Source organism: Strongylocentrotus purpuratus, unplaced genomic scaffold (genome assembly GCF_000002235.5).
Source record: "Strongylocentrotus purpuratus isolate Spur 01 unplaced genomic scaffold, Spur_5.0 spur5_scaffold_21, whole genome shotgun sequence".
NCBI lineage: Eukaryota > Metazoa > Echinodermata > Echinoidea > Camarodonta > Strongylocentrotidae > Strongylocentrotus > Strongylocentrotus purpuratus.
This window is the reverse complement of record NW_022145607.1, coordinates 35,959,740-35,965,739: the sequence shown is the minus strand read 5'-3', so window position 1 is coordinate 35,965,739 and position 6,000 is coordinate 35,959,740.

The window sequence follows — 6,000 nt, the reverse complement described above, 5'->3', positions numbered from 1 at the left end:
TGGTGTGTATTATTTGTTTTGTAAGATGGATGTTTTATTTGTTTTACGTAGAATGATGTTTTATAACATGATTTTACTAATGACCGGTCATTAGTAAAATTATGTGTTTGGCAAAATAAATGCCTGGTCACATGTAGGCTCTCAACCAATCATTTGATTAGGATCCGCTTCATCATCTTATAAACATTAATATTGAATTTCTTGTCGGTTCCCAACCCTTTTCATGTTGTCTCACTTAAATAAAACATATTTAATTGTGCCACTTTCATCTACTCAAATTATCTGAAATACTCGGTCAATAACATTTTATACAAATATTTCTAAGTTGATGATTGTATCAGCTCGAATATCTTTTCTCTTCATTTTCTTATCAAGGCTTGATTTCACACCAAAGCTATGTTTGTAAAAATGCACTAGTATATTCCAATAGAATACAAAGGTAAAATGATTCATTGTTTTTGTCCAAACATGTATTTCTTCAAATAAAGTGCGGCGTTCAAAACTCTGAATGGAAAATGAGTTTTTCTTACATTAATCCAATTATTTGTTAGACTTACACATTTATTTGAACTGATGTGAGAAAACTCTGAATGGAAAATGAGTTTTTCTTACGTTAATCCAAGTATTTGTTAGACTTACACATTTATTTGAACTATTAATTGTGAGAGCCGAAAATGAATTTTGTATGTATTTTGTTATAAATTCTATTACATAAATGTATAGACTAAGTCATTGCGGAGGAATGAGCTTTATATAATAGAATTGCAGGGTTGTGTTATAAACAATCAATGTTAATCAATCCAAGTTTGTAATATTATATAAGAAAGAAAACCATGAAGCTATGGATCATGTAAAAAGTGTACATTAATGTTTGATATTTTCCATTTTATATTCAATCATGAATTAGCTAGTTGATTTTCTATGGATAAGAAGAAGCTTTATTATAGCCGACTGCTTTTTTGTAGTGTTGGGTTTGTTTGTATAAACCCTTTATTAAAGCAGGAAGGTATTTATAGAGGAACTCTTATTGTAAAGTATGTATGAAACACTGCTTGACCTTCGAACTGCCTTACTATCGTTAAAAACACTTGGCAATGAGCAACAAAGAGTTAGGGTATTATAACTTCCATGCAGTTTATTTACTTTCATATGTTATTTTTATGCTGTTAATATTTCTTTTACTTAATACAAAAGAGAACAAAATCATGTATAACAGTTCAATAGTATTGTTTGGATAGTAAGGGAGATATGAAGAGCGTCTGAAGGACATTGGATACAGAGAGTGATCCGCAGGGATGCAAGAAACGCAGGTTTGATACAAAGTTGATTTATGCAAATATGTTTTTAACTTCCCTCTTTGTTTGAGATTAACTAAACTTGTTTATTTTGTTGTCATGTACAATGTATCTGTATGAATATATCGTGAACCTCGCTGCTTATATTTCTGACATATTCTATTTGTGGCCAGCCACCCCAGCTCCCATGTAACCTTTGACCTATCAGCAAGATAATATAGCATTAATGTCAGCAAAATGATAAGGTTTGTGATCGTCTTTTTAAAATGTACGAGAAGTATTGTGTTTGTATTGTGTATCACCGAAGCATACAACCTGTGTGTTGCACTTTATACGAAAGGAAGTGCCAAGTTTATACCATTGTATTATTTAAAATGTATGCATTTCCATACCGTCTTGCAATAATTCATAAATTGAAGCAAAATGAAAGGGAATTTGTGGAGTAATCCCATTTTCTGATAATTCTCATATTTTTGTTTTTTTGAGCTTGGAAGTTTAAGCTGCATGCTGGGAAGTTATAGAAACATTCAAATGGAGGTTTAAAATCTTGTACAATATTTGTTTACTCATCTAATCTTAGTACTTGTAGAACTAAAACTACCTCTAAATCTTGTGATGTAACTTTGCAGGGAATGGTTGGGTGTTGTCAAAGTAACAATTCTGGTTTGCTATCCTAAGTTACACTACAGCTAGTTGGAAGTCAGATAGACCAAAGGTTCTTGAGGTATTTTAATGTAATTACTAACAGTTTCCATGTTTAGTCATATGTTTGTATAATTTGTATAGTGAATATTAATCTGAATTTATTTTCTAAGAATTTGTGTGTTTCTAGTTAAAAGGGACAAAAGCGTGTCTAAATGACTGATGAATGCTTCATTTGAACTATGAAACATAGTGAAAAAGACTTTTGATATTAAAGGGTAAGATGGAAATGATATATCCAGTGTAGTATAGTTATTAGACAAGATGAAATCTGGTTTCATAATCAGCCAACCATACTACAAGCGTGTGACATGATAATAGTATTTTTGCTTGCTCAATGTTATAAGCAAAATAGTCAAGTAAAAACCTTCAACATTTCTTGTGTACATTCTGAAATTTAAAGGAATGTTTTGGTTGCGTAGAGACGTTTAATATGGATTGTCTTTTCTATCTATATGATATGATTTTCCAAAAATATATTTTCTTTATATCTTCCAGTTACAATATGGATATCAGAGTTTCTTTAATGACATTGTAGAGTTTCTTTCATTTCATTTTGTATAAAAACAAGAACAACAGTACTGATCTAATATACTGTTTGTATACATGTCAGATTGTTCAATGAATTATGTGCCTTCTAAATATTAAATATTGTGAAGTGGCACAAAGAACACATGATTGCCTCTGGAGAAATGTGTGAGTTTATCTTCTAACTTCTGACTTTGCAGTTTGGTTGATTTTGTATGGATGTTGATTTAATAGATGTGTTTGCTTAGGTGAATATATTTTGGGGTCATTACGCTGTACCGGTCAGTTCAGATCAATTTATGATTAGTATGTTAATTAATTGATCTTTGCTTAAAGGTACTATGTCCCTTTTGCAGCCAACCTCAAATGCTGTAGAACTTTGCAGGAATTATGAATATGTCATGTATGTCCTATCTGTGAAATTTAAACGTTAGCAGTGTCCTCATATTCAAATTATTCAAGGAAACCCGTTTAATTGCTAGACTTCACTGTCAGACATTATATACCTCACTTAAGAAATCCAGCCATCTGATTGGTCGAATTGCATTCATAAACTTCAACTGTTCCTGTAAAATTCCCGGTAACCATGCATAAAACATTTCAATATTTTTAATAACCATGGTTATTAAAAAAATAGGTCAGTCTCCATGGTTACCCCATAGGTTTACATGTTAAAAAATGGTTTGAGCGATGGAGGATACCATACGTGTGCGAAAAATTGGTCGGCAATTTCAATACAATTGAATCTCGATCGATCTTACCGACAATTTTATCTTGCATTGTTGACATGAAGACGAAAATTAACTCTCAAAAACAAAAAAACAACATCTGCCGATAGATCTTGATCTAAGTTCGTGCCAATATGCATTGCAAAAGTAAAAGAAGGGTCCGTTTCATGGAGCTTTTGCGAAGCATCCCTCACGCGGAGCCGTTTTCAATCCATTTTAATGTATATATTGGAGAAAACTGCCTAGCATGTTAACGTCGCGCGATAGCCGAGTGGTCTAAGTGTTGGTTTTCGATACACCTCTTGTTGTACGCAAGAGTTCGAATCCCGTCTTCGACTACAATGTAAATTATTTTTTATTTTTTATTTTTTAGTCTATTTTTTTTTCGGCATATAAAAGTATTAATGACTGCTTTAATATTCGAGAAATAGTTGTTTTCATACGCTCTCGGGAAGGTTACAATTGGGCTATTCCCCTCGGCAAGCCTCGGGGAATAGCACAATTCTAACCTTCCCTTGAGCGTAATAAAACAACTATTTCTCTCAAAGCAGTCATTAATACTATACTATTGAGTGACTGACTGGCTTTTTTCTTCTTTGGTAATAACATACATGAAAAGAGTTGTAAAGGGTATACATGAGCATTTGTCTACATCAATAACCCACTTCTTGTGATGGCCAAGATTAAACTGATTGAATATTTGCGCATAATAAAACGTATGACCATTCGGTACAATTGTCTGAAAATCAAGACTATTACTTTTGGGCTCTATAGCCCTAAAGTCGATTTGACAACTAATAGTCGTTATTTTCCCACTTGAAGACATTTTCAAGCCCCACCTTTTTTAGGGAAGTTCTAAATTAGTATTATCTTTCAAATGCAGTTGGAATTTAACTTTTTCATTTTTTGGCCTGCAAATGGGACATAGTACCTTTAATGGGTGAATTTGCATGAGTGTGTGTGCCTGTGTGTGTATAGTACTGTATTTGTTAGTTTGGATGATTGTGAGTCCTCAAGCTGGGTCAGTGAAGATGCTTTGTGTGTTATTTGGTGGGGGAGGGGAAGGGGACGTGATGCAAAACCCATTCTGGCATACCTTAAAAGTGACTCGTAACATTGCCTCAGATTCCAAAAATCCTTGATTTAGCTCATGCTGCAATCATAATTATAAACTTTTAGGTCAGTCAGGAATCCAATGACTTTTACTAGCCGATCGCCTGTCTCATTATCAAGATATTTATGATTGGAAATCAGAATTTAATTTTCCGTTTTCCTAACAGTTTTTATAACACTACAGTCTATTGGGGAAAATGAGTGGTAAAACCAGTCACTCAAAGATTTTTACTTTTTTGAGGCACTTCATGATCATCTTGAAGCGCAATTCTGGGCTTCAATATTCCACCATATCACAGACACTGATAACACTGATGCCTGCGATAAAAAGTAACCCTTCCAAGTGAACATTCAAATGCTCTCATAGTGGGGACATTGCCAAAAAATGGCACTTTGGGAGAAAAGGGGAGCACTTACAGATACCTGGTCGAAAAGAAAGATATACATTGCATGTACTTGTATTATCATGTTTTGATATTCTTTTTCTTTGACATATGAAATATATCGTCCTGGATATCTTCTGGGTGCACGACCCCCCCCCCCCCCCCCCCCATCGAATGCTGAGAGAAAGAGAGAGAGAGAGAGAGAGAGAGAGAGAGAGAGAGAGAGAGAGAGAGAAAGGGGAGGAAGAAAGAGAGAAACAGATAGAGAACAAGAGAGACACAGAGAGACAGAAAGAGAGAGAAAGGGGGAGGGAGAAAGTGAGAGATAGATAGAGAACGAGATAGAGAGAGACATGTATATATATATATATATATAGAGAGAGAGAGAGAGAGAGAGAGAGAGAGAGAGAGAGAGAGATAGATTGATATATGTATATATATATATATTTAGAGAGATAGAAGAAAGGAAAAGATACATGAAAGCTAGGACGGAGAGAGAGAGAGAGATATAGAGAACAAGATAGAGAGAAATGGGGAGGGAGAAAGAGAGAGATAGAGAGAAAGATATAATAGATAGAGATCGATATATATATATATAGAGAGATATTTAGAAAGAGAGAGAGAGGGAGATCGAGAGATAGAAGAAAGAAAAAGATACAAGGAAGCTAGGAAGGAGAGAGAGATTGAATGAAGGAATTAAGGGAGGAAGAACTTGGAGGGAAGGAGGCGGGGGGAGGGAGGGGTTCGACCCCCTCCCATACCCATTCTCTAATCAGTTTATAATATTTGCACAATATCATTGACTATAATCACCGACAGTGCCACCCCCCCCCCCCCCCCCCCCCCATGATGCCATGCAGGTTCGTCGACCCTCGCTAAATCAGTATTTAACACTCAGTTTATATGTTACCTTACACTGAATTTATTTATCCACAATTTCCATAAATTGATAGTGATATATAAAGCCTGCGGTATAAATGGCATAACATGGAAGATAATGGAAGGAAGAGCCTTTTGCTAGTAGGATCTTTTTCTACCCCGGCATAACTAGAAAATGCACTCTTAATATAACTATTGACTTTATTTAAATTGTGCTTTGTACTTTGTGTTTGACTAATTGCAAATAAATGACAAACAATAATAATAATGATAATGATTATAATAACACCAATGATAATGTAGCAATAAATCTCCAAATGGAGTGTTTCAAATATCGAATACAAATACAATGCTAAATAAATAACAAACTTA